The sequence below is a fragment of the Pseudophryne corroboree genome, chromosome 2, assembly GCF_028390025.1.
Source record: "Pseudophryne corroboree isolate aPseCor3 chromosome 2, aPseCor3.hap2, whole genome shotgun sequence".
Taxonomy (NCBI): Eukaryota; Metazoa; Chordata; class Amphibia; order Anura; family Myobatrachidae; genus Pseudophryne; species Pseudophryne corroboree.
In genome coordinates, this window is record NC_086445.1 from 984,622,584 (window position 1) to 984,648,973 (window position 26,390).

Genomic DNA, 26,390 nt, shown 5'->3' on the forward strand with positions numbered 1-26,390 from the left:
CCTTCTTGGCCAATCCGGAGCCACGAGTATAGTTCTTACTCCTCTACGTCTTATAATTCTCAATATCTTGGGTATGAGAAGCAGAGGAGGGAACACATACACCGACTGGTACGCCCACGGTGTTACCAGAACGTCCACAGCTATTGCCTGAAAGTCTCTTGACCTGGCGCAATACCTGTCCAGTTTTTTGTTCAGGCGGGACGCCATCATGTACACCTTTGGTCTTTCCCAACGGTTCACAATCATGTGGAAAACTTCCCGATGAAGTCCCCACTCTCCCGGGTGGAGGTCGTGCCTGCTGAGGAAGTCTGCTTCCCAGTTGTCCACTCCCGGAATGAACACTGCTGACAGTGCTATCACATGATTTTCCGCCCAGCGAAAAATCCTTGCAGTTTTTGCCATTGCCCTCCTGCTTCTTGTGCCGCCCTGTCTGTTTACGTGGGCGACTGCCGTGATGTTGTCCCACTGGATCAATACCGGCTGACCTTGAAGCAGAGGTCTTGCTAAGCTTAGAGCATTATAAATTGCCCTTAGCTCCAGTATATTTATGTGGAGAAAAGTCTCCAGACTTGATCACACTCCCTGGAAATTTTTTCCCTGTGTGACTGCTCCCCAGCCTCTCAGGCTGGCCTCCGTGGTCACCAGCATCCAATCCTGAATGCCGAATCTGCGGCCCTCTAGAAGATGAGCACTCTGTAACCACCACAGGAGAGACACCCTTGTCCTTGGAGATAGGGTTATCCGCTGATGCATCTGAAGATGCGATCCGGACCATTTGTCCAGCAGATCCCACTGAAAAATTCTTGCGTGGAATCTGCCGAATGGAATCGCTTCGTAAAAAGCCACCATTTTTCCCAGGACTCTTGTGCAATGATGCACTGACACTTTTCCAGGTTTTAGGAGGTTCCTGACTAGCTCGGATAACTCCCTGGCTTTCTCCTCCGGGAGAAACACCTTTTTTTGGACTGTGTCCAGAATCATCCCTAGGAACAGCAGACGTGTCGTCGGAAACAACTGCGGTTTTGGAATATTTAGAATCCACCCGTGCTGTCGTAGAACTACTTGAGATAGTGCTACTCCGACCTCCAACTGTTCTCTGGACCTTGCTCTTATCAGGAGGTCGTCCATTTTCTTCGAAGAAGAATCATCATTTCGGGCATTACCTTGGTAAAGACCCGGAGTGCCGTGGACAATCCAAACGGCAGCGTCTGAAACTGATAGTGACAGTTCTGTACCACGAACCTGAGATACCCTTGGTGAGAAGGGCAAATTGGGACATGGAGGTAAGCATCCCTGATGTCCCGGGACACCATATAGTCCCCTTCTTCCTGGTTCGCTATCACTGCTCTGAGTGACTCCATCTTGATTTGAACCTTTGTAAGTGTTCAAATATTTCAGATTTAGAATAGGTCTCACCGAGCCTTCTGGTTTCAGTACCACAATATAGTGTGGAATAATACCCCTTTCCTTGTTGTAGGAGGGGTACTTTGATTATCACCTGCTGGGAATACAACTTGTGAATTGTTTCCAATACTGCCTCCTTGTCGGAGGGAGACGTTGGTAAAGCAGACTTCAGGAACCTGCGAGGGGAAACGTCTCGACTTTCCAATCTGTACCCCTGGGATACTACTTGTAGGATCCAGGGGTCCTGTACGGCCCCAGCGTCATGCTGAGAACTTGGCAGAAGCGGTGGAAGGCTTCTGTTCCTGGGAATGGGCTGCCTGCTGCAGTCTTCTTCCCTTTCCTCTATCCCTGGGCAGATATGCTTATGGGGACGAAAGGACTGAGGCTGAAAAGACGGTGTCTTTTTCTGCATAGATGTGACTTAGGGTAAAAACGGTGGATTTCCCAGCAGTTGCCGTGGCCACCAGGTCCGATGGACCGACCCCAAATAACTCCTCCCCTTTATACGGCAATACATCTTTGTGCCGTTTGGAATCTGCATCACCTGACCAATGTCGTGTCCATAAACATCTTTTGGCAGATATGGACATCGCACTTACTCTTGATGCCAGAGTGCAAATATCCCTCTGTGCATCTCGCATATATAGAAATGCATTCTTTAAATGCTCTATAGTAAATAAAATACTGTCCATGTCAAGGGTATCAATATTTTCAGTCAGGGAATCCGACCAAGCCACCCCCGCGCTGCACATCCAGGCTGAGGCGATCGCTGGTCGCAGTATAGCACCAGTATGTGTGTATATACTTTTTAGGATATTTTCCAGCCTCCTATCAGCTGGCTCCTTGAGGGCGGCCGTATCTGGAGACGGTACCGCCACTTGTTTTGATAAGCGTGTGAGCGCCTTATCCACCCTAAGGGGTGTTTCCAAACGCGCCCTAACTTCTGGCGGGAAAGGGTATACCGCCAATAATTTTCTATCGGGGGAACCCCGCGCCTCATCACACACTTCATTTAATTTATCTGATTCAGGAAAAACTATAGGTAGTTTTTCCACACCCCACATAATACCCTTTTTTGTGGTACTTGTAGTATCAGAAATATGTAACACCTCCTTCATTGCCCTTAACAAGTAACATGTGGCCCTAAAGGAAAATACGTTTGTTTCTTCACCGTCGACACTGGAGTCAGTGTCCGTGTCTGTGTCTGTGTCGACCGACTGAGGTAAAATGGGCATTATAACGTCCCTGACGGTGTTTTAGACGCCTGGACAGATACTAATATGTTTGCCGGCCGTCTCATGTCGTCAACCGACTTGCAGCGTGTTGACATTATCACGTAATTCCTTAAATAAGCCATCTATTCCGGTGTCGACTCCCTAGAGAGTGACATCACCATTACAGGCAATTTGCTCCGCCTCCCAACATCGTCCTCATACATGTCGACACACACGTACCGACACACAGCACACACACAGGGAATGCTCTGATAGAGGACAGGACCTACTAGCCCTTTGGGGAGACAGAGGGAGAGTTTGCCAGCACACACCAAAAACGCTATAATTATACAGGGACAACCTTTATATAAGTGCTTTTCCCTTATAGCATTTTAATATATGTAGTCATATCGCCAAATCAGTGCCCCCCCTCTCTGTTTTAACCCTGTTTCTGTAGTGCAGTGCAGGGGAGAGCCTGGGAGCCTTCCCACCAGCATTTCTGTGAGGGAAAATGGCGCTGTGTGCTGAGGAGAATAGGCCCCGCCCCCTTTTCGGCGGGCTTCTTCTCCCGTTTTTCTGAGACCTGGCAGGGGTTAAATACATCCATATAGCCCCCAGGGGCTATATGTGATGTATTTTTAGCCAGAATAAGGTACTATCATTGCTGCCCAGGGCGCCCCCCCCAGCACCCTGCACCCTCAGTGACCGCTGTTATGAAGTGTGCTGACAACAATGGCGCACAGCTGCAGTGCTGTGCGCTACCTTATGAAGACTGAAAAGTCTTCTGCCGCCGGTTTCTGGACCTCTTCACTTTTCGGCATCTGCAAGGGGGTCGGCGGCGCGGCTCCGGGACGAACCCCAGGGTGAGACCTGTGTTCCGACTCCCTCTGGAGCTAATGGTGTCCAGTAGCCTAAGAAGCCAATCCATCCTGCACGCAGGTGAGTTCACTTCTCTCCCCTAAGTCCCTCGATGCAGTGAGCCTGTTGCCAGCAGGACTCACTGAAAATAAAAAACCTAACAAAACTTTTACTCTAAGCAGCTCTTTAGGAGAGCCACCTAGATTGCACCCTTCTCGGCCGGGCACAAAAATCTAACTGAGGCTTGGAGGAGGGTCATAGGGGGAGGAGCCAGTGCACACCACCTGATCCTAAAGCTTTTACTTTTGTGCCCTGTCTCCTGCGGAGCCGCTATTCCCCATGGTCCTGACGGAGTCCCCAGCATCCACTAGGACGTTAGAGAAAAACTGCTCTCCAGCCTTGGAGACTTGTATCCATGGACACCAGGATCTAATTCTGGATCCCGAACCATCGTCCCTGTAGGAGGCGAGAACTGTGAAGCCACCACAGGAGAGATATCCTGGTCCTGTAAAATAGGAATAACCACCGGTGCAAGTGCAGGTAAGACCCGGACCATATGTTCAACTGGTCCCGCAAAACCACTCTGGCATTTGACCTGCTCACCGAATGGCCTTGTAGGCCGTAACCATCTTCCGCATCAACGAAAGGTATCGACAGGTTTACACTGTTGCAAACCTGATCCGAATCTGGATCATCAGATCTCTTTCCACAGGAAAAAACCACTCTTAACCGATCAGTATCCAAACTTATTCCCAACTCCGACCTCAGCGTCATTGGGATCAACAGCAATTCTTTGTGACGAAGAACTGTCAGAGAGAAACAACGAATTTTACCATTTATTTCTTGACCTCACCGTAGTCAGGAGAGCGTCCCCGTACAAAAAAATAATGGCTCTTACTATAGAAGGAAACCATCATACCACCATCAGTCTGGTGAACTGGCAATGACAATCCTGAATAGCAAAAATAGGTAAGTGTAACGCGGATGACACCGCACTTAAAACCTCTTTCTTCTTTTACAGGTCGGAAATCCCTGCCTTGAGATTCCAACTTGTAGTTCTAACTTCTTAAGAAGAAATCTTCTTGGGATTGTTTTTGATAGGGACAGTAGGACAATGTCCTGATCCTTAACCAAACCTTGTATGGCGTCGCCTACTACCTCCCCGTCCATAGGAGAATTGGTAAGATCTAGTTTAAAAATCAGCGAGGGGAATCATCTGGAAACTCGAGTATGTCCCCCTATGGACTGTATTCTTACCCACTGTGTCAAGTCCATTCCAGGACTGACTGAGGAGTATTAGACGAATTCTCACCGGTGAGAGCTTCAGCAAGATAGACCCAGCGATCTGCGATGGACGTGGTAGAAACAGAGGATGATATCTTGCTCTGCGAACTTGAAAAGGCCGCAGACATCTTACCTTTTCACCTTCCTCTACCTGCAAAGAAGGGGAAACAAAACGGTATCCAACCGGTCAAAATGACTGCATCCCACAAAAAAATGCGTCAACAACCGTAGTGAGGGAACATAGCTCAGGACGGTAGACATACCAGTGGTATCTGCCGAGATCCACTTAACCAAGCCATCCCCAAACCAGATTATCCCTTCATAGGGAAGATGCTCCAGTATTTCTCGGAGTCAGCGCATACCTCTTGTAGTCGCACGTCAGCATGCTGCAATGTTCTAGATAAGACCCAAGGAATTAATTATATCGGATAACAAGGTAACCGACCATCTTTGAATACAAGTACACCCCCATTATAACTTAGCTTCCTGTATACGATCCTTGTTGACAGGGCCCAGTGTAGACCAGGGGTAGACATTAACTTTATTCTATCCACGGCAGGAAAAGAATAAACACTCGGACTCCTCGTGAGGATTCGAGACCATCTTGTCACGGCTGACCTAGAGCTTCATCAACAGTGCGACCAGCACATGAGAAGTAATAACTTTACTTCAGCATTCATAATAAATTGTAATATAAATGTACACATTTAAATACACATATATAAACATATACCTATATATACACATCATATATCTATATATATCTATATATATCTATATATATACATACATCTATATATATATATTATATATATCTATATACATCTATATACATCTATATATATATATATATATATGTATATATATATATATATATATACATACATACATACATACATCTATATATATATATATATATATATCTATATCTATATCTATCTATATATATTGTCAAAGTCAAAAATATTACATAGAGAGACCATATAAACTGCACACATATAAGTCGCTATACTTGCAAATATGCGCAGCGAGCACAGCAATATATGGAAACACACGCATTTGCTCGGACATGGCACAGAGATGGATTCGGCACTTGTTTCATACAGTACATGGTTATAATAATGAACAGCACCAGACATCATGGAGATTTAGAATTGGCTAATGAATTAATGTCATGGATGTGTATCATTCGAACCGAACCAGATAAACACATCATGTTTGGTATTGAAGCAAGCAGAATCAGGTGTGGGTTAGTTTGAGGCCTGTTGTGTTGTTGTGGGACATTGCAGCGGATAGATATGATTATATGTATAAAAGCTAAGATCATATTGTTAGAACAATATGATGCTCAAGACAACCTTTTACTAAGTTTTCAGGGCTGAACCTGATTAGCATATACAAAGAGAATGGTGACTCAATACAAAGGAGAAAGAAAGACCCCTCCCCCAGGTACTGGTCAAACAGGAAGGTAGTGGTCAGGTGTGGCCTCAGAGAACAGATGTAATGTAGCTACACTCACAGACACACACACACACAGCTACCTGGCACCAAGCAGCATGGCGGCTGAATCCCCAGGACATCTTCCAAACTAAAGGCTAAGTATTGAACTTCACATGGCTAGATAAGGAAACAGACAGATTGCTTTCTGGTTTAAATAGGATATTGTAACTTGGTTGTGTGATTGTTGGGTGTTTGTGGATACTCTGTGAAGTCTGTGATAAATTGGAACAGTATACAATCTGTAGCATAGTATTTGTGGTATTTGTTTGCCAATGGAGATTTAAAATAGATTGTGCTGGTTAGTTATAATATATATCCTGTTAATCATAAATACCACCATGCAGTTACGTTTGTGTTAATTACATTGTGATCTGGTCTTGTGATGAATATGCTCTGGTTATTGAGATACTGAAGTTGTTTGGGATGTGAAATTATGAGATGGTTCTAGGAAGTTGGATTACATTGTGAAAGGTGTTTTAGATGGTTTGGAATTGTAAAATCAGAACATATGCATTGTTTTGAGGCTTGGACATTTTGGAAGAAAATGGAGTCTTGTGTTTTCTGCTATGTGATTGTGGTTTAGTATAGAGTGCCATGTGTTTGGACCTGCAAATCTAAAATGGCTACTGCTGGATGTCTTCCCCTCCCCCTTTCAGCCATGTGGTGTGGTCTTTGGAATCAAGTGGAGGTTTCTCAAAATGGAGTCTAGCTTCCATCCCATGCTGTATTCAGCATTGACTAACTGCGCAGCGATTGTCTCTCACATGTGTAGTTTTATCTGCAACCATGTTGTCTCTTATTTAATGTTATCATGAGCCATTTCTCTCTATCTCTCTCTTCTTCTCTTCCCCTTCCATTTTCCCATAAATAGTAATTGTATTGTATTGTATTTCTTGTGTAGTTATCTGGTTAGGTAGTCTCTGTTATATTGTAGTGTATCATTTGTACTGTTATCCCCTTTTACAAGTATATTAGATATAATACAGTTAATAGGCTTTGGAACCTAAACCAGTATCTGTGTATTTTCTATAGTGTTAAGTGTTCACTTGAGCGTCGGTGACGCTCAAGCAGCTTTGTAGTTAGTCAGGTTACACAAGGTTGCATTTACACCCTGTACTCACATTAAGGTATTCAGTGTATTTCATTGGTATAAGGTTTTAACATAAAGGTATAGCGTTGTGAGCGTCTGCGCCGCTGGTGACCTCCTCGTGGTCTCGAGCGTATGCTACGCCATAGCGAATCATTCCCCTAGACATAGCCAATAACGTGTCCTGTGATCACTGGGCCGTGAGCGAACGTGACGCTTGAGCGTCTCGCCTACGGCTGAGCGATCGCTACGCCAATAGCGTACCATTACGGTACTTCTTGAGCAAACAGCGTACAGTGTTCTTAGCTTCATAAAGGGTTGTTTATACGACAAGGAATTTAGCATTGTCAATTGCGGGCTCGTCCTATACTTCTCACATCTGCACTAGGTAGATCAGCAGACATTATCCCCCAGCAAAGGGTGGGAGATTGTCTCATAGTGCTGGCGGGATAAGCGTCTGCTTCGCTTAGATAAAGAGTGCTGAAGGAACCCGGTAACCGGAAGTAAGAACAAAACGCTTGTGTCTTTTTAAAACTGTTTATTTTTCTTTTGTCTTGCGTACGCATACATACCTGCATTTCTTTTCACTTGTGTATTTCATTTTTCGTATATCACTATTCCTGTTTGCCAAATTTTATAGTTGATAGAAAGTGCTAAAAGGAGATTTGCTGTTATTTAATAGTAGAGGTAATAGTTAAAGTATAGAACAACACACGGTTTGTCTGAAGATACAAGGCAGTCAGTGTGGATTGCGGTAGATGATCAGGGATCACCTACATTGATAAATAAATATATTGTGTTACGGTGGATCCTTTGCATTGCGTACACGTGTCGCTAACAAAGACTAGCGTACGCAATCCAAAGGCAGACGCACGCAGCGTTCATTACGCAACGTAGCGTCCGGTTACGCCCACGTAGCTCAAGTTGTGATAAAGTGAAGTAACGCAAAGGCGATAAGTAACGCACAGCGGTAGATAACGCGACGCGGAAAATAACGCAAGTCTATTTTTGGAGAATCTGAAATTTAGTTTAACAGATCCTGCTCCTAATTGGTAACACTGTTGGGCTAAAGACAAATTTCTGCGCAGAAATAGATATAGAAACAAAAGTGTACATGTGTTGAGTGAGTGTGTTTTGTATACAAAAGTTTATATAACTTTAAGGTGGAACCAAAAGGAAAGCCGGGTACTCGTCAAGGGACATACGTGTAAGTGACATATACGGTGGCTAGGGAGGCATCTCTGGTTAAATAATATTTGAGCATTAGAGTATAGCGGACCATAAGGTAACAAGACCAGGAGGCCATAAGGTAACAAGACCAGGAGGTCATAAGGTAACAAGACCAGGAGGTCATAAGGTAACAAGACCAGGAGGTCATAAGGTAACAGACCAGGAGGTCATAAGGTAACAGGTAAAATAGACAAAGAGGTCCGCTATAAAAGTCCAGTGGCACAACGCCTGGGGTGTTGGTGCAGAACCCATATAGGCCATAAGCTCTCGCTGAAGGAATCGCGGCCGGAAACATCGATTCCATTGATCTTTCAGTACATGACAAGTAGTGCTCGTGTACTGAACGATTGGACCGCACGTAATTGTGTGCAGTAGTTAGTAATCTGACCTAATACCATCAGAGTAAAGTGGTCACAAACGCTATTTGTACATTCTGACGTGATTTGTGTAATTTTTTATTTTTTGGGAAGGGAAGTTCGCTGGTCACTCAGGAACTATCCAACAACCGATACTTGCTGGGGAACGCGCCCCAGTAAATAAAGGTTCACAGGGGCCCTGGGTTGGGTACAGCAGCTCTGGTTACAGTGATTGCAGCACAGGCCAACGTGGGCGAGAAGTAAGTGGGGTACTTGATAAACCACCACCGCCGGCCTGCCCAAGGACATCTTGGTTTGTTTGTAAGGGTTCGCTGAAAGCCTTGATATTCAAGGAGGAATAGGCAACGCCTGCAGATTATGGGGGCCATTTGTTCAGGTAGGGGGCGATCAACCTCGGTTCGGGTTGATTCAGAGAACCGATCCATCGGGTCGGCACGATATGTGATGTGTAAGAAATATGGAAATCACGCTGAAGTTTTATGTGATGAATGAAAGAGAATGACTGTACAAGACAGGGACAAATTCCCAAGAATAGGTAGCTTCAGTCCAGTAGTGTTACAAAATTTAAGGAGGAGGATAAGTCTCGTTGAACCAACGAAGAGACAAAATAAACATTATGAATATTTACAGTTATGGCAACAGGAAAGTGAATTACAAAAAGAGTCTATTGACTTTTCTGACTCTTATCTTGAGGGGAGAGACATGGCAGCAGGAGAGGAGTTGATTGCGGAGAGAAAAGCACAAAAGTGGAACAATAAAAACGCTCTTAGCAACTGTAATATAGATTATAAGAATAAGTGTAATAAATGTAACTATGATTATTGTAATACTGTTGAATGTACAACTATTAACCTGTGCAAGTTGCCCCCCATGTCAAACCTCCCTCAGGAATACAAACAAGACAGTGAGCCCAGAACGATGTCAGCACCTCTTCCAGCAACCATCACAAAAGCCATCCAGGTGGACACGACCAAATTGGTAAAGGCAATAATCGAACCCCCTAACGGAGGGTCAGGTGAGGTCGTGTCCACAGGTACGTACAATGTTTCATATCACGCACAAACAGAGGTACCCCATATTGTAAGACCAACACAAGATGATGTAACTGAGCTCGATCTGGCCAGGGTGATCTCAGTCCCCAATGGGAAGACTGACGATCAGGGAATCATTCCCGTCAAGGACAGTGCAATGCGCTGTCTCTTGTCCCGGACCGAATTGAGATCAATTATGTCCGAATTTCCTGATCCTGGGAAAAATCTAGCCAAATGCCAAAGGTTTATTAAAGAACTAGGAAACGCCACAGAACCCACCAACAAAGAGTGGCGGACAGTGCTGAGGGCATGTTTGCCCTCCAGGGTTGACCCTGAAAAAAAATTCATTGCTGATTGTAAATTAAACATGGAGGTACCCTGTATGGAGGAACACAATCAGGAATGTATTAGGCAGATTAACCGACAGTTAGGAATATATTTCCCAACCACTGTCAAGTGGAGTGAAATTTTCTCCATAAGGCAAAACGAAAAGGAAAATGTTTCTAATTATTTCAATCGAGCACTGCAAATAATGGCTAGGAACACTGGGATCGCAGACATCAAGACAAATGCACAACATAAAGGAATAGCGGTTAAGGTATTAATGAATGGTTTAAAGGATGAATTAAAAACAAGGGTACAGACCACCAACCCAAACTGGAGAGAGATCTCGGTGGCCGCACTAAGAGAGGCCGTCATTAATCATGATCAGAATAGCACCAGGTACAGAGAGTCACTAAAAGATAAGTTAATGGCAGCAAATATTCAGGCCCAAACCACAAGACCACCCCAACAAAAGCCACACACCCCTGCGAGAAATCCAGATATGAAAGTCTGTTACAGTTGTCATAAAAAGGGACACATTGCAAGAGATTGTAGGTCAAGAGAAAAACAACACCATAATCATAAAAACCAAAGAATCAGGGAAGTACAGGGGAAACGATTGATGATGATGAGCATCCGAGCGTTTGAGGAGGCATCAAATCAACCAAAACCCCAGGCCATTGGCACATGGAGGAACTTAAGGATTTGTGATCTGTGCAAAAGAGAAGGGCATTATGCCAGTAACTGCAACAGCCCACATAAAATCAGACCCCCTAGACATGAAAATGAGCAAAAGTTATGACACACCAAATTACAAGCAGGGATCATATAGGAAGAATTTTGGGCCACACCCATGATAGGTAGTCAAGAAAGGTGATCATTAGGACTGATGGTAAGCCTGAGGTAACGGTTAATAAATTGGGAGGTCATTCACTGAAAGACACAGGAATGACCAGGTGAAACGTTGTAAATGTATCAGTGAAATGTTTTTTTCTCTCTCTCTCTCTATCCCCATCTCTGACGAGTATTGGTAAGAATTCACACATTGCATACCCACTTGGTCCTTGCAGAAGTCTACCAAACCCCAGCATGACCTCCGCCACAATGTATTTCTGGCCAGATACAGACAGTGGAGTAATGCAGGTGCTGGTGGGGAGGGACTGCTCAAGGAGACCAGTAGACACATAGATATGACAGCCTAATAAGTCTGACAATGTTTTTCTAATGCTAACAATGTTTTCTTACAATGTTTAAAAATGCTTTGTTTCTCTTTTCTTATTGATGGTTATTGTCGAGTTATGTAATGTATATATGCACATGAATTGTTCTCTATCTCTTTTGTTTTTTTTTATTTTCTCTCTCTTCTCACTCATGTTTCCATGGTTTAAAGATGCTATGTCACCCCTCAGTTGGACCAATGGTAATGCCAGATTTTTGCTCCTTACAGAAAAATCGTCGGTTAGGAAGGAATATTGCATCACCAGAATGATCGTTTTTGAAGACTGAGAGACAACACCTTTGAGAGGACAGCAGAACAAGAAGAACAACAAGACGAGAGAACTTATTATCGTAACGAGTTCTCTCCCCCTCAAACTGTTTTCTTATACCCCCTTTACAAATTTCTTCTTTTCTCCTCCTGTAAGATGGACTTGCCCCAAGAGACTGTGACATGGATTTTCCCGTTAACCATGATGTTGACCAGAGCAGTCTGTTTCGGTGAGAGTACCAGTGAGGTCGAGAAAGGATCCAGAAAGGTCCTGATGACTGAGACGGAGGTGTAAATTTCCAATAGCAACCCAATCACCAAGCAAAGGCGAGTACCGGGCACGATCTAACAACCATGTTATTTGTAAACAACTGTGAAGGAATGTTAGTTCAAAAAGAAAGTTGTATCTGTAGGCTCTGTAACAAAGAAATGCCAATCCAGTTTTAATATCCATATGGACCGGCATCCATTGAGTGACTATCACTCCTTAGTGGGTAATGTGTTAAATAAGACCGATTGTTGGGTATGCTCTCAAGTACCGCAGGGACACAGCAAATCAGGGCTAGTACCATTTCCTTTAACGTTAGGGGAGGTACTTGAGCTAAGTGGTGGGAGACCGGTGGACCGGAGGTTTAATATCTCCAGCCCTCCTAGTTTGAAGCTCCACCAATACCATGTGGATAGGTCCCTCATATGTTTTAACATCTCCAATCCCAGAAAACCGGGAAATTGGGAAGTGTCATGGAGCAACCTTACCATGACCTTTTCACACAGAGCAGATAGAATGCCTACAGATACAGAGCTGGTACGCCACATAGCCAGTAGAGGAAAATCTTTTCGGTATCGATATACCTTAGGAAATAGGATTACTAGAGTTGGAGAGGTATCACCAGGATACTGTGCACATGTCATACAAACTGATACGTGCATTAGGCAGATGGAAGAATTAGGGTCAGGAGATTTCACCTGGAAGGTTTGTAACATGGTCATGTCCTTCTCCGTCCCTTATGTTCTCCCCGATGACGCATATTTCATATGCGGGAGAAAGGCGTACAAGTGGCTAGCCCCAAACTCTGAAGGATTGTGTTATATTGGAAAAGTATTGCCTGAAGTGATGACTGTTACACATGACAAAATGAAGGACATACACCGTGGTGCCCAAGCTCCTTATACTCACACTCACTACGAGCACCGGGTTAAAAGACAACTGTCAGAAAGGTTAGAGCATCCGGCCTCTGATCTTATCCATGAATCCACCGGGATTCAGGTTCTGGTAGCGTTAGATTTCACTCGTACCGCTCGAGGAGTGATGAATTATAAATACATTTCCGCACTCGCCAATTTGTTAGATAATATCACTGAAATGTATGATGACACGTTTAGATACACTGGAAGAGAACTTCAAGCTTACAAAACAGAACTAGTTCAGCATAGGATGGTTCTTAATTACCTTACAGCAGTAACAGGCGGATATTGTGTTACATTGGCAACACAGTACGGCATAAAGTGTTGCACGTATATCACAAATAGCACCGAGGATCCGGTAGAGGTCATAGACCAAAAGATGGATGATATTCTGCAATTAAAGTGGGAATTTCGTCGAAAACACAATCTCACCCTTGCTGCTGTAGGTAATGAGCTGACTGGTTGGGTGTCATGGTTGAACCCGCGAAATTGGTTCTCCGGTTTGGGAGACTGGGCTCAAGGAGTCATAATGGATGTTGGAAAGTTTCTACTATGTATCTTGGGTGTCATTATATCGATTGGATTGATATTTAGATGCGGGCAGGCTTTAATGAGGTGCAAACAAAGTACAAAAGTGATGAGCTTGAGGAGTGAGGAAACTGTAATTAACCTGGATTTGATTTATGACCCAATGATAGAAACCAGAATGTGATGAAAAATGCGATTATGCGGTCCGTTTCTTTCACCTGTTTTTCTGCTTTTCTCCAAGATACAAAGACCCCTTGGACGAGGAAGTTGACGAGACGGTATACAGACAAGACAACAGACAAGACCAAAGATGCAGCTTTTGACCACTTGAGAAATGGACACTTGATGAACTTTGCCATGGATCCCCAGTTTCCCTAGTACTTTTAAACTCACGCTAGCCCAACATTTTTTTGTAAATCTGATGGCTCAGACAAAGCTATTTGCTCATGCCTAAGGAGCAATACAGCGCAAAGAAGACGACTCTCAACAGATACCGAACACAACCTCAACGACAGATGTACATTTCCCTGACATAGAATATCATTGCATTCTCCATAAGTGTTCTTTATCTTCATCTCTACAACCCTCAGGTAATAACACACATAGACGATAGGGAATACAGGCACAGATATCAGCAACCACATACCTCCCCCATTCATGTATCACCAATTAAAATGTGCATCCCCATTTTGTTACAACCACAGCCGAAATGAGCTCGGTAGAGTTTGACAGCCCATCCACAGACCCTTAGTACGGGATAAGAAGGAATTCAAATGTATACTTCGCAATACCTCGAAGCTTGATGTACAACACGTACGGCACGATGATACATGACCCCCCAAACATGGATTCATACACACATGCTTCTGCTATCTCACTAGGTCATACCCTCTTCACACCTTCTCCTCTCTCCTCCCTTACCCAACCATTGAAATGTATTAACCCCTGACATATATTTTTCTCTTTTTGAAATGTTTTAGGAAGTGGCAGTTATTGGTGACTGCCAAAGGGTGGACTGTCAAAGTCAAAAATATTACATAGAGAGACCATATAAACTGCACACATATAAGTCGCTATACTTGCAAATATGCGCAGCGAGCACAGCAATATATGGAAACACACGCATTTGCTCGGACATGGCACAGAGATGGACTCGGCACTTGTTTCATACAGTACATGGTTATAATAATGAACAGCACCAGACATCATGGAGATTTAGAATTGGCTAATGAATTAATGTCATGGATGTGTATCATTCGAACCGAACCAGATAAACACATCATGTTTGGTATTGAAGCAAGCAGAATCAGGTGTGGGTTAGTTTGAGGCCTGTTGTGTTGTTGTGGGACATTGCAGCGGATAGATATGATTATATGTATAAAAGCTAAGATCATATTGTTAGAACAATATGATGCTCAAGACAACCTTTTACTAAGTTTTCAGGGCTGAACCTGATTAGCATATACAAAGAGAATGGTGACTCAATACAAAGGAGAAAGAAAGACCCCTCCCCCAGGTACTGGTCAAACAGGAAGGTAGTGGTCAGGTGTGGCCTCAGAGAACAGATGTAATGTAGCTACACTCACAGACACACACACAGCTACCTGGCACCAAGCAGCATGGCGGCTGAATCCCCAGGACATCTTCCAAACTAAAGGCTAAGTATTGAACTTCACATGGCTAGATAAGGAAACAGACAGATTGCTTTCTGGTTTAAATAGGATATTGTAACTTGGTTGTGTGATTGTTGGGTGTTTGTGGATACTCTGTGAAGTCTGTGATAAATTGGAACAGTATACAATCTGTAGCATAGTATTTGTGGTATTTGTTTGCCAATGGAGATTTAAAATAGATTGTGCTGGTTAGTTATAATATATATCCTGTTAATCATAAATACCACCATGCAGTTACGTTTGTGTTAATTACATTGTGATCTGGTCTTGTGATGAATATGCTCTGGTTATTGAGATACTGAAGTTGTTTGGGATGTGAAATTATGAGATGGTTCTAGGAAGTTGGATTACATTGTGAAAGGTGTTTTAGATGGTTTGGAATTGTAAAATCAGAACATATGCATTGTTTTGAGGCTTGGACATTTTGGAAGAAAATGGAGTCTTGTGTTTTCTGCTATGTGATTGTGGTTTAGTATAGAGTGCCATGTGTTTGGACCTGCAAATCTAAAATGGCTACTGCTGGATGTCTTCCCCTCCCCCTTTCAGCCATGTGGTGTGGTCTTTGGAATCAAGTGGAGGTTTCTCAAAATGGAGTCTAGCTTCCATCCCATGCTGTATTCAGCATTGACTAACTGCGCAGCGATTGTCTCTCACATGTGTAGTTTTATCTGCAACCATGTTGTCTCTTATTTAATGTTATCATGAGCCATTTCTCTCTATCTCTCTCTTCTTCTCTTCCCCTTCCATTTTCCCATAAATAGTAATTGTATTGTATTGTATTTCTTGTGTAGTTATCTGGTTAGGTAGTCTCTGTTATATTGTAGTGTATCATTTGTACTGTTATCCCCTTTTACAAGTATATTAGATATAATACAGTTAATAGGCTTTGGAACCTAAACCAGTATCTGTGTATTTTCTATAGTGTTAAGTGTTCACTTGAGCGTCGGTGACGCTCAAGCAGCTTTGTAGTTAGTCAGGTTACACAAGGTTGCATTTACACCCTGTACTCACATTAAGGTATTCAGTGTATTTCATTGGTATAAGGTTTTAACATAAAGGTATAGCGTTGTGAGCGTCTGCGCCGCTGGTGACCTCCTCGTGGTCTCGAGCGTATGCTACGCCATAGCGAATCATTCCCCTAGACATAGCCAATAACGTGTCCTGTGATCACTGGGCCGTGAGCGAACGTGACGCTTGAGCGTCTCGCCTACGGCTGAGCGATCGCTACGCCAATAGCGTACCATTACGGTACTTCTTGAGCAAACAGCGTACAGTGTTCTTAGCTTCATAAAGGGTTGTTTATACGACAAGGAATTTAGCATTGTCAATATATATATATATATATATATATATATATATATATATAATCTGTCAGGAACATCAGGGTCCCTAGTGACATTGATGTGTTCTGGGCACAGCAGTGGCGGATCTTGCCATGGTGCGGCGCCCTCCGGATGGCGCCAGCGCCCTCCGGAAGGCGGCGCCCCGGGCAAAAGTCCTGCTTGCCCGTGGCAAGATCCGCTACTGCACTTATTACAAGCATACCACTACCGACCTGTTGACTCTATCAAGTACCAACAGGCGTCGGCGATGTCGACAGTGACCGATCACTCCCTCATGTAGACACATGTGGACTATAGTGGGTATACCTGACAGGGAACTCACACAGAAATATGCACAACAATGATTATATGGCCATTTCTAAACAAATAGTGTTGTATATATATCTCAATATTCCACTGGAAACTCTGTGCCCCCCCCCTCGTTTGTACTGCATCACCTTTTTGGCAGGGAGAGAGAGAAAAATGGCGCTGAACACTGCTGTGAAGGCTAAACCCCGCCCCCTATTCGGCGCGCTTCAGCCTCATTATAATAAAGTGTAACATACAAGCAGGGGACCGTATATAGTGTCTAGGCACTATATACCTTAACAAAACACATATATATTGCTGTCCAGGGCGCCCCCCCCAGCGCCCTGCACCCAAGTGACCGCTGGCGTGCGCGGGATCAATGGCGCGCAGCGCTACCGCTGCTGATCGGCGGGGGTATCATACCGGGAGTCCGGGCCCCGAGTAAGCTTGTGTAAGGAAAAGAACCTCAGTAACATGCTGCCCAGGGCGCTCCCCCCAGCACCCTGCACCCTGCAAGTGCCGTTGGTGATGTGTGTGGGAGCATGGAGCGCAGCGCTACCGCTGCGGTTACCTCCGTTACTGGAGTCTTCTGCCATCACTGAAGTCTTCTTTTCTTCCAATACTCACCGGCTTCTTTCTTCTGGCTTCTGTGAGGGGGTTGACGGCGCGGCTCCGGGAACTAGCAGCTAGGCGAACCAAGTGATCGAACCCTCTGGAGCTAATGGTGTCCAGTAGCCTAAGAAGCAGAGCCCTTGAACTAAGAAGAAGTAGGTCTGACTTCTCTCCCCTCAGTCTCACGATGCAGGGAGCCTGTAGCCAGCAGGTCTGCCTGAAAATAAAAAACCTAACATAAAGTCTTTTAGAGAAACTCTGTAGAGCTCCCCTAGTGTGTGTCCAGTCACCTCTGGGCACAAAGTCTAACTGGAGTCTGGAGGAGGGGCATAGAGGGAGGAGCCAGTTGACACCCATTCAAAGTCTTATAGTGTGCCCATGTCTCCTGCGGATCCCGTCTATACCCCATGGTCCTTTTGGAACCCCAGCATCCTCTAGGACGTAGGAGAAATGGAGAATGAGGTTCAGTATAGACAAATGTAGGATAATGCACTTTGGTAGCAAGAACAGGAACACTACCTACACACTAAATGGTGAAAAAATAAGATTTTAAACCTACCGGTAAATCTTTTTCTCCTAGTCCGTAGAGGATGCTGGGGACTCCGTAAGGACCATGGGGTATAGACGGGCTCCGCAGGAGACATGGGCACTCTAAAGACTTTAGAATGGGTGTGCACTGGCTCCTCCCTCTATGTCCCTCCTCCAGACCTCAGTTAGAGAAACTGTGCCCAGAGGAGATGGACAGTACGAGGAAAGGATTTTTGTTAATCTAAGGGCAAGATTCATACCAGCCCACACCATTCACACCGTATAACCTGGAATATACGCAACCAGTTAACAGTATGAACATAACAGCATCAGTCAACGACTGATCTCAACTGTAACATAACCCTTATGTAAGCAATAACTATATACAAGCCTTGCAGAAATATGTCCGCACTGGGACGGGCGCCCAGCATCCTCTACGGACTAGGAGAAAAAGATTTACCGGTAGGTTTAAAATCTTATTTTCTCTTACGTCCTAGAGGATGCTGGGGACTCCGTAAGGACCATGGGGATTATACCAAAGCTCCCAACCGGGCGGGAGAGTGCGGATGACTCTGCAGCACCGATTGAGCAAACATGAGGTCCTCATCAGCCAGGGTATCAAACTTGTAGAATTTTGCAAAGGTGTTTGAACCCGACCAATAGCTGCTCGGCAAAGCTGTAAAGCCGAAACACCTCGGGCAGCCGCCCAAGAAGAGCCCACCTTCCTAGTGGAATGGGCCTTTACCAAATTTGGTAGCGGCAATCCAGCCGTAGAATGAGCATGCTGAATCGTGTTACAGATCCAGCAAGCAATAGTCTGCTTAGAAGCAGGAGCGCCAATCTTGTTGGCTGCATACAGGACAAACAGTGCCTCTGTGTTCCTAACCCGAGCCGTCCTGGCTACGTAAATTTTGAAGGCCCTGATCACATCAAGGGACTTGGAATCCTCCAAGTCTCCCGTAGCCACAGGCACCACAATAGGTTGGTTCATATGAAACGATAAAACCACCCTAGGCAAAAATTGAGGATGAGTCCTCAACTCTGCTCTATCCACATGGAAAATCAGATAGGGGCTTTTGTGAGACAAAGCCGCCAATTCGGACACCCGCCTTGCAGATGCCAAGGCCAACAACATGACCACCTTCCAAGTGAGAATTTCAATTCAACTGTTTGAAGAGGCTCAACCAGTGAGATTTTAGGAACTGTAACACCCCGTTAAGGTTCCACGGTGCCACTGGGGGCACAAAAGGAGGCTGGATGTGTAGCACTCCCTTTACAAAAGTCTGGACTTTTGGGAGAGAAGCCAATTCCTTCTGAAAGAACATAGATAGGGCCGAAATCTGTACCTTAATGGAGCCTAACTTCAGGCCCATATCCACTCCTGTCTGTAGAAAGTGGAGAAAACGGCCCAGGTGGAAATCTTCCGTAGGAGCATTCTTGGCTTCACACCAAGAAACATACTTCCTCCAGATACGGTGATAATGTTTCGCCGTCACCTCCTTCCTAGCCTTTATCAGAGTAGGGATGACTTCCTCCGGAATACCTTTCCCAGCTAGGAGTCGGTGTTCAACCGCCATGCCGTCAAACGTAACCGCGGTAAGTCTTGGAACACGCAGGGCCCCTGCTGCAACAGGTCCTCCCTGAGAGGAAGAGGCCATGGATCTTCTGTGAGCATTTCCTGAAGATCTAAATACCAGGCCCTTCAAGGCCAATCTGGAACAATGAGTATTGTCCGCACTCTTTTTCGTCTTATGATTCTCAATATTTTTGAGGTGAGAGGAAGAGGAGGAAACACATAGACCGACTGAAACACCCATGGTGTCACCAGGGCGTCCACCACTACTGCCTGAGGGTCCCTTGACCTGGCACAATACCTCCGAAGCTTCTTGTTGAGGCGTGGCGCCATCATGTCTATTTGAGGAAGTCCCCAAAGACTTGTTATCTCTGCAAAAACTTCTTGATGAAGTCCCCACTCTCCTGGATGGAGATCGTGTCTACTGAGGAAGTCTGCTTCCCAGTTGTCCACTCCCGGAATGAATACTGCTGACAGAGCGCTTACGTGATTTTCCGCCCGGCGTAGAATCCTGGTGGCTTCCGCCATTGCCACTCTGCTCCTTGTCCCGCCTTGGCGGTTTACATGAGCCACGGCTGTGACGTTGTCTGATTGAATCAGAACCGGTAGGTCGCGAAGAAGATTCTCCGCTTGTCGTAGGCCGTTGTATATGGCCCTTAATTCCAGTATGTTGATGTGTAGACAAGCCTCCTGGCTTGACCATAGTCCCTGAAAATTCCTTCCTTGTGTGACTGCTCCCCATCCTCGGAGGCTCGCGTCCGTGGTCACCAGAACCCAGTCTTGAATGCCGAACCTGCGACCCTCTAGAAGGTGAGCACTCTGCAGCCACCACAGGAGAGACACCCTGGCCCTGGGGGCCAGTCTTATTTTCTGATGAATTTGAAGATGGGACCCAGACCACTTTCCCAGAAGGTCCCACTGAAAAGTCCTCGCATGAAACCTGCCGAAGGGGATGGCCTCGTAGGTCGCCACCATTTTCCCCAGTACTCGAGTGCATTGATGGACTGACACTCTTTTCGGTTTTAACAGGTCTCTGACCATGTTCTGGAGTTCCTGGGCTTTTTTCATCAGGAGAAAAACCCTCTTTTGTTCTGTGTCCAGAACCATTCCTAAGAAAGATACCCGAGTCGTTGGAATCAACTGTGACTTTGGTAGATTTAGAATCCAGCCATGCTGCAGCAGCACTCTCAAGGAGAGCGACACGCTTTTCTGCAACTGTTCCTTTGATCTCGCTTTTATCAGGAGATCGTCCAAGTACGGGATGATTGTGACACCTTGCCTGCGCAGGAGTACCATCATTTCCGCCATTACCTTGGTGAAAACCCTCGGGGCCGTGGAAAGCCCAAACGGCAACGTCTGAAACTGGTAATGACAGTCCTGTACAGCGAATCTCAGGTATGCCTGATGAGGAGGATATATGGGGACATGAAGGTATGCATCCTTTATGTCTAGTGACACCATAAAATCCCCCCCTTCCAGGCTGGAGATAACTGCCCTGAGCGATTCTATCTTGAACTTGAACTTTTTAAAGTACAGGTTTAGGGATTTTAAATTTAGAATAGGTCTGACCGAGCCATCCGGTTTCGGGACCACAAATAGGGTTGAATAGTACCCTTTCCCCTGTTGTATTAGGGGAACCTTGATAATCACTTGCTGTTGACACAGCTTTTGAATTGCAGCTAAAACTATCTCCCTCTCTGGGGGAGAAGCTGGTAAAGCCGATTTGAAAAATCGTCCAGGAGGCACGTCTTTGAATTCCAGCTTGTAGCCTTGGGATACAATTTTCATCGCCCAAGGATTCACGTCCGACTGAACCCAAACGTGGCTGAAGAGTCGAAAATGTGCCCCCACCGGCGCGGACTCCCTCAGTGGAGCCCCAGCGTCATGCGGTGGATTTAGTAGAAGCCGGGGAGGACTTCTGCTCCTGGGAACTGGCCGTAGCAGGCATTCTTTTCCCTCTACCTTTACCTCTGGCGAGGAAGGAAGAGCCCCGACCTCTTCTGGACTTATGCGACCGAAAGGACTGCATCTGATACTGTGGGGTTTTCTTTTGCTGTGGGGAACATAAGGCAAAAAAGTAGATTTACCCGCGGTAGCTGTGGAAACCAGGTCCGCGAGACCTTCCCCAAATAAAACCTCACCCTTGTAAGGCAAAACTTCCATATGCCTCTTTGAGTCGGCATCACCCGTCCATTGGCGGGTCCACGGTGCTCGCCTAGCAGAAATCGCCATGGTGTTGGCTCTCGAACCTAGCAGCCCAACATCTCTCTGAGTGTCTCTCATATATAAGACTGCGTCTTTAATGTGACCTAAGGTCAATAAAATAAGATTTTACTTACCGATAAATCTATTTCTCGGAGTCCGTAGTGGATGCTGGGGTTCCTGAAAGGACCATGGGGAATAGCGGCTCCGCAGGAGACAGGGCACAAAAAGTAAAGCTTTTTCCGATCAGGTGGTGTGCACTGGCTCCTCCCCCTATGACCCTCCTCCAGACTCCAGTTAGGTACTGTGCCCGGACGAGCGTACACAATAAGGGAGGATTTTGAATCCCGGGTAAGACTCATACCAGCCACACCAATCACACCGTACAACTTGTGATCTAAACCCAGTTAACAGTATGATAACAGCGGAGCCTCTGAAAGATGGCTTCCTTCAACAATAACCCGAATTAGTTAACAATAACTATGTACAATTTATGCAGATAATCCGCACTTGGGATGGGCGCCCAGCATCCACTACGGACTCCGAGAAATAGATTTATCGGTAAGTAAAATCTTATTTTCTCTATCGTCCTAGTGGATGCTGGGGTTCCTGAAAGGACCATGGGGATTATACCAAAGCTCCCAAACGGGCGGGAGAGTGCGGATGACTCTGCAGCACCGAATGAGAGAACTCCAGGTCCTCCTTAGCCAGAGTATCAAATTTGTAAAATTTTACAAACGTGTTCTCCCCTGACCACGTAGCTGCTCGGCAAAGTTGTAATGCCGAGACCCCTCGGGCAGCCGCCCAAGATGAGCCCACCTTCCTTGTGGAGTGGGCCTTTACAGATTTAGGCTGTGGCAGGCCTGCCACAGAATGTGCAAGTTGGATTGTGCTACAGATCCAACGAGCAATCGTCTGCTTAGACGCCGGAGCACCCATCTTGTTGGGTGCATACAATATAAACAACGAGTCAGATTTTCTGACTCCAGCTGTCCTTGCAATATATATTTTTAATGCTCTGACAACGTCCAGTAACTTGGAGTCCTCCAAGTCACTTGTAGCCGCAGGCACTACAATAGGCTGGTTCAGATGAAATGCTGACACCACCTTAGGGAGAAAATGCGGACGAGTCCGCAGTTCTGCCCTGTCCGAATGGAAAATCAGATATGGGCTTTTGTAAGATAAAGCTGCCAATTCTGACACTCTCCTGGCAGAAGCCAGGGCTATAAGCATGGTCACTTTCCATGTGAGATATTTCAAATCCACCTTTTTTAGTGGTTCAAACCAATGAGATTTTAGGAAATCCAAAACCACATTGAGATCCCACGGTGCCACTGGAGGCACCACAGGAGGCTGTATATGCAGCACTCCCTTAACAAAGGTCTGGACTTCAGGGACTGAAGCCAATTCTTTTTGAAAGAAAATCGACAGGGCCGAAATTTGAACCTTAATAGATCCCAATTTGAGACCCATTGACAATCCTGATTGCAGGAAATGTAGGAATCGACCCAGTTGAAATTCCTCCGTCGGAGCACTCCGATCTTCGCACCACGCAACATATTTTCGCCAAATTCGGTGATAATGTTGCACGGTTACTTCCTTCCTTGCTTTAATCAAAGTAGGAATGACTTCTTCCGGCATGCCTTTTTCCTTTAGGATCCGGCGTTCAACCGCCATGCCGTCAAACGCAGCCGCGGTAAGTCTTGAAACAGACAGGGACCCTGCTGAAGCAAGTCCCTCCTTAGAGGTAGAGGCCACGGATCTTCCGTGATCATCTCTTGAAGTTCCGGGTACCAAGTCCTTCTTGGCCAATCCGGAACCACTAGTATCGTTCTTACGCCTCTTTGCCGTATAATTCTCAATACTTTTGGTATGAGAGGCAGAGGAGGAAACACATACACCGACTGGTACACCCAAGGCGTTACCAGCGCGTCCACAGCTATTGCCTGCGGATCTCTTGACCTGGCGCAATACCTGTCCAGTTTTTTGTTGAGGCGAGACGCCATCATGTCCACCATTGGTCTTTCCCAACGGGTTACCAGCATGTGGAAGACTTCTGGATGAAGTCCCCACTCTCCCGGGTGAAGATCGTGTCTGCTGAGGAAGTCTGCTTCCCAGTTGTCCACTCCCGGGATGAACACTGCTGACAGTGCTATCACATGATTCTCTGCCCAGCGAAGAATCCTTGCAGCTTCTGCCATTGCACTCCTGCTTCTTGTGCCGCCCTGTCTGTTCACATGGGCGACTGCCGTGATGTTGTCCGACTGGATCAACACCGGTTTTCCCTGAAGCAGAGGTTCTGCCTGGCTTAGAGCATTGTATATTGCTCTTAGTTCCAGAATGTTTATGTGAAGAGACGTTTCCAGGCTCGTCCATACTCCCTGGAAGTTTCTTCCTTGTGTGACTGCTCCCCAGCCTCTCAGGCTGGCGTCCGTGGTCACCAGGATCCAATCCTGTATGCCGAATCTGCGGCCCTCCAATAGATGAGCACTCTGCAACCACCACAGAAGAGACACCCTTGTCCTTGGAGACAGGGTTATCCGCAGGTGCATCTGAAGATGCGACCCTGACCATTTGTTCAACAGATCCCTTTGGAAAATTCTTGCGTGGAATCTGCCGAATGGAATTGCTTCGTAAGAAGCCACCATTTTTCCCAGGACTCTTGTGCATTGATGTACAGACACCTTTCCTGGTTTTAGGAGGTTCCTGACAAGCTCGGATAACTCCTTGGCTTTTTCCTCCGGGAGAAAAACCTTTTTCTGAACCGTGTCCAGAATCATCCCTAGGAACAGCAGACGAGTTGTCGGCATTAACTGGGATTTTGGAATATTCAGAATCCACCCGTGCTGTTTTAGCACTTCCTGAGACAGTGCTAATCCCATCTCTAGCTGTTCTCTGGACCTCGCCCTTATTAGGAGATCGTCCAAGTATGGGATAATTAATACGCCTTTTCTTCGAAGAAGAATCATCATCTCGGCCATTACCTTTGTAAAGATCCGAGGTGCCGTGGACAATCCGAACGGCAGCGTCTGAAACTGATAGTGACAGTTTTGTACAACGAACCTGAGGTACCCCTGGTGTGAGGGGTAAATTGGAACGTGGAGATACGCATCCTTGATGTCCAAGGATACCATAAAGTCCCCCTCTTCCAGGTTCGCTATCACTGCTCTGAGTGACTCCATTTTGAACTTGAACTTCTTTATGTACAGGTTCAAGGACTTCAGATTTAGAATAGGCCTTACCGAGCCATCCGGCTTCGGTACCACAAAAAGAGTGGAATAATACCCCTTCCCTTGTTGCAGAAGAGGTACCTTGACTATCACCTGCTGAGAGTACAGCTTGTGAATGGCTTCCAACACCGTCTCCCTTTCGGAGGGGGACGTTGGTAAAGCAGACTTCAGGAAACGGCGAGGTGGATCTGTCTCTAATTCCAACCTGTATCCCTGAGATATTATCTGCAGGATCCAGGGATCTACTTGCGAGTGAGCCCACTGCGCGCTGTAATTTTTGAGACGACCCCCCACGGTCCCCGAGTCCGCTTGAGAAGCCCCAGCGTCATGCTGAGGCTTTTGTAGAAGCCGGGGAGGGCTTCTGATCCTGGGAAGGAGCTGCGTGTTGCTGTCTCTTCCCTCGACCTTTGCCTCGTGGCAGATATGAATAGCCCTTTGCTCTCTTATTTTTAAAGGAACGAAAGGGCTGCGGTTGAAAAGTCGGTGCCTTTTTCTGTTGGGGAGTGACTTGAGGTAGAAAGGTGGATTTCCCGGCTGTAGCCGTGGCCACCAAATCTGATAGACCGACTCCAAATAACTCCTCCCCTTTATACGGCAAAACTTCCATATGCCGTTTTGAATCCGCATCGCCTGTCCACTGTCGCGTCCATAAAGCTCTTCTGGCCGAAATGGACATAGCACTTACCCGTGATGCCAGTGTGCATATATCCCTCTGTGCATCACGCATATAAAGAAATGCATCCTTTATTTGTTCTAACGACAGTAAAATATTGTCCCTGTCCAGGGTATCAATATTTTCAATCAGGGATTCTGACCAAACTACCCCCGCACTGCCCATCCAGGCAGTCGCTACAGCTGGTCGTAGTATAACACCTGCATGTGTGTATATACTTTTTTGGATATTTTCCATCCTCCTATCTGATGGATCTTTAAGTGCGGCCGTCTCAGGAGAGGGTAACGCCACTTGTTTAGATAAGCGTGTTAGCGCCTTGTCCACCCTAGGAGGTGTTTCCCAGCGCTCCCTAACCTCTGGCGGGAAAGGGTATAATGCCAATAATTTCTTTGAAATTATCAGCTTTTTATCAGGGGCAACCCACGCTTCATTACACACGTCATTTAGTTCTTCTGATTCAGGAAAAACTATAGGTAGTTTTTTCATACCCCACATAATACCCTGTTTAGTGGTACCTGTAGTATCAGCTAAATGTAACGCCTCCTTCATTGCCAAAATCATATAACGTGTGGCCCTACTGGAAAATACGGTTGATTCGTCACCGTCACCACTGGAGTCATCGCCTGTGTCTGGGTCTGTGTCGACCGACTGAGGCAAAGGGCGTTTCACAGCCCCTGACGGTGTTTGAGTCGCCTGGACAGGCACTAATTGATTGTCCGGCCGTCTCATGTCGTCAAACGACTGCTTTAGCGTGTTGACA

General features: G+C 45.8%; 1 protein-coding gene across 3 annotated transcripts in view; it reads right to left on the bottom strand.

The window, feature by feature from the left end:
• RWDD2B (RWD domain containing 2B) overlaps positions 1 to 26,390 on the bottom strand; it is an 85,149-nt gene that overhangs the window by 43,961 nt on the left and 14,798 nt on the right. The gene's annotated exons all lie outside the window — the stretch shown is intronic.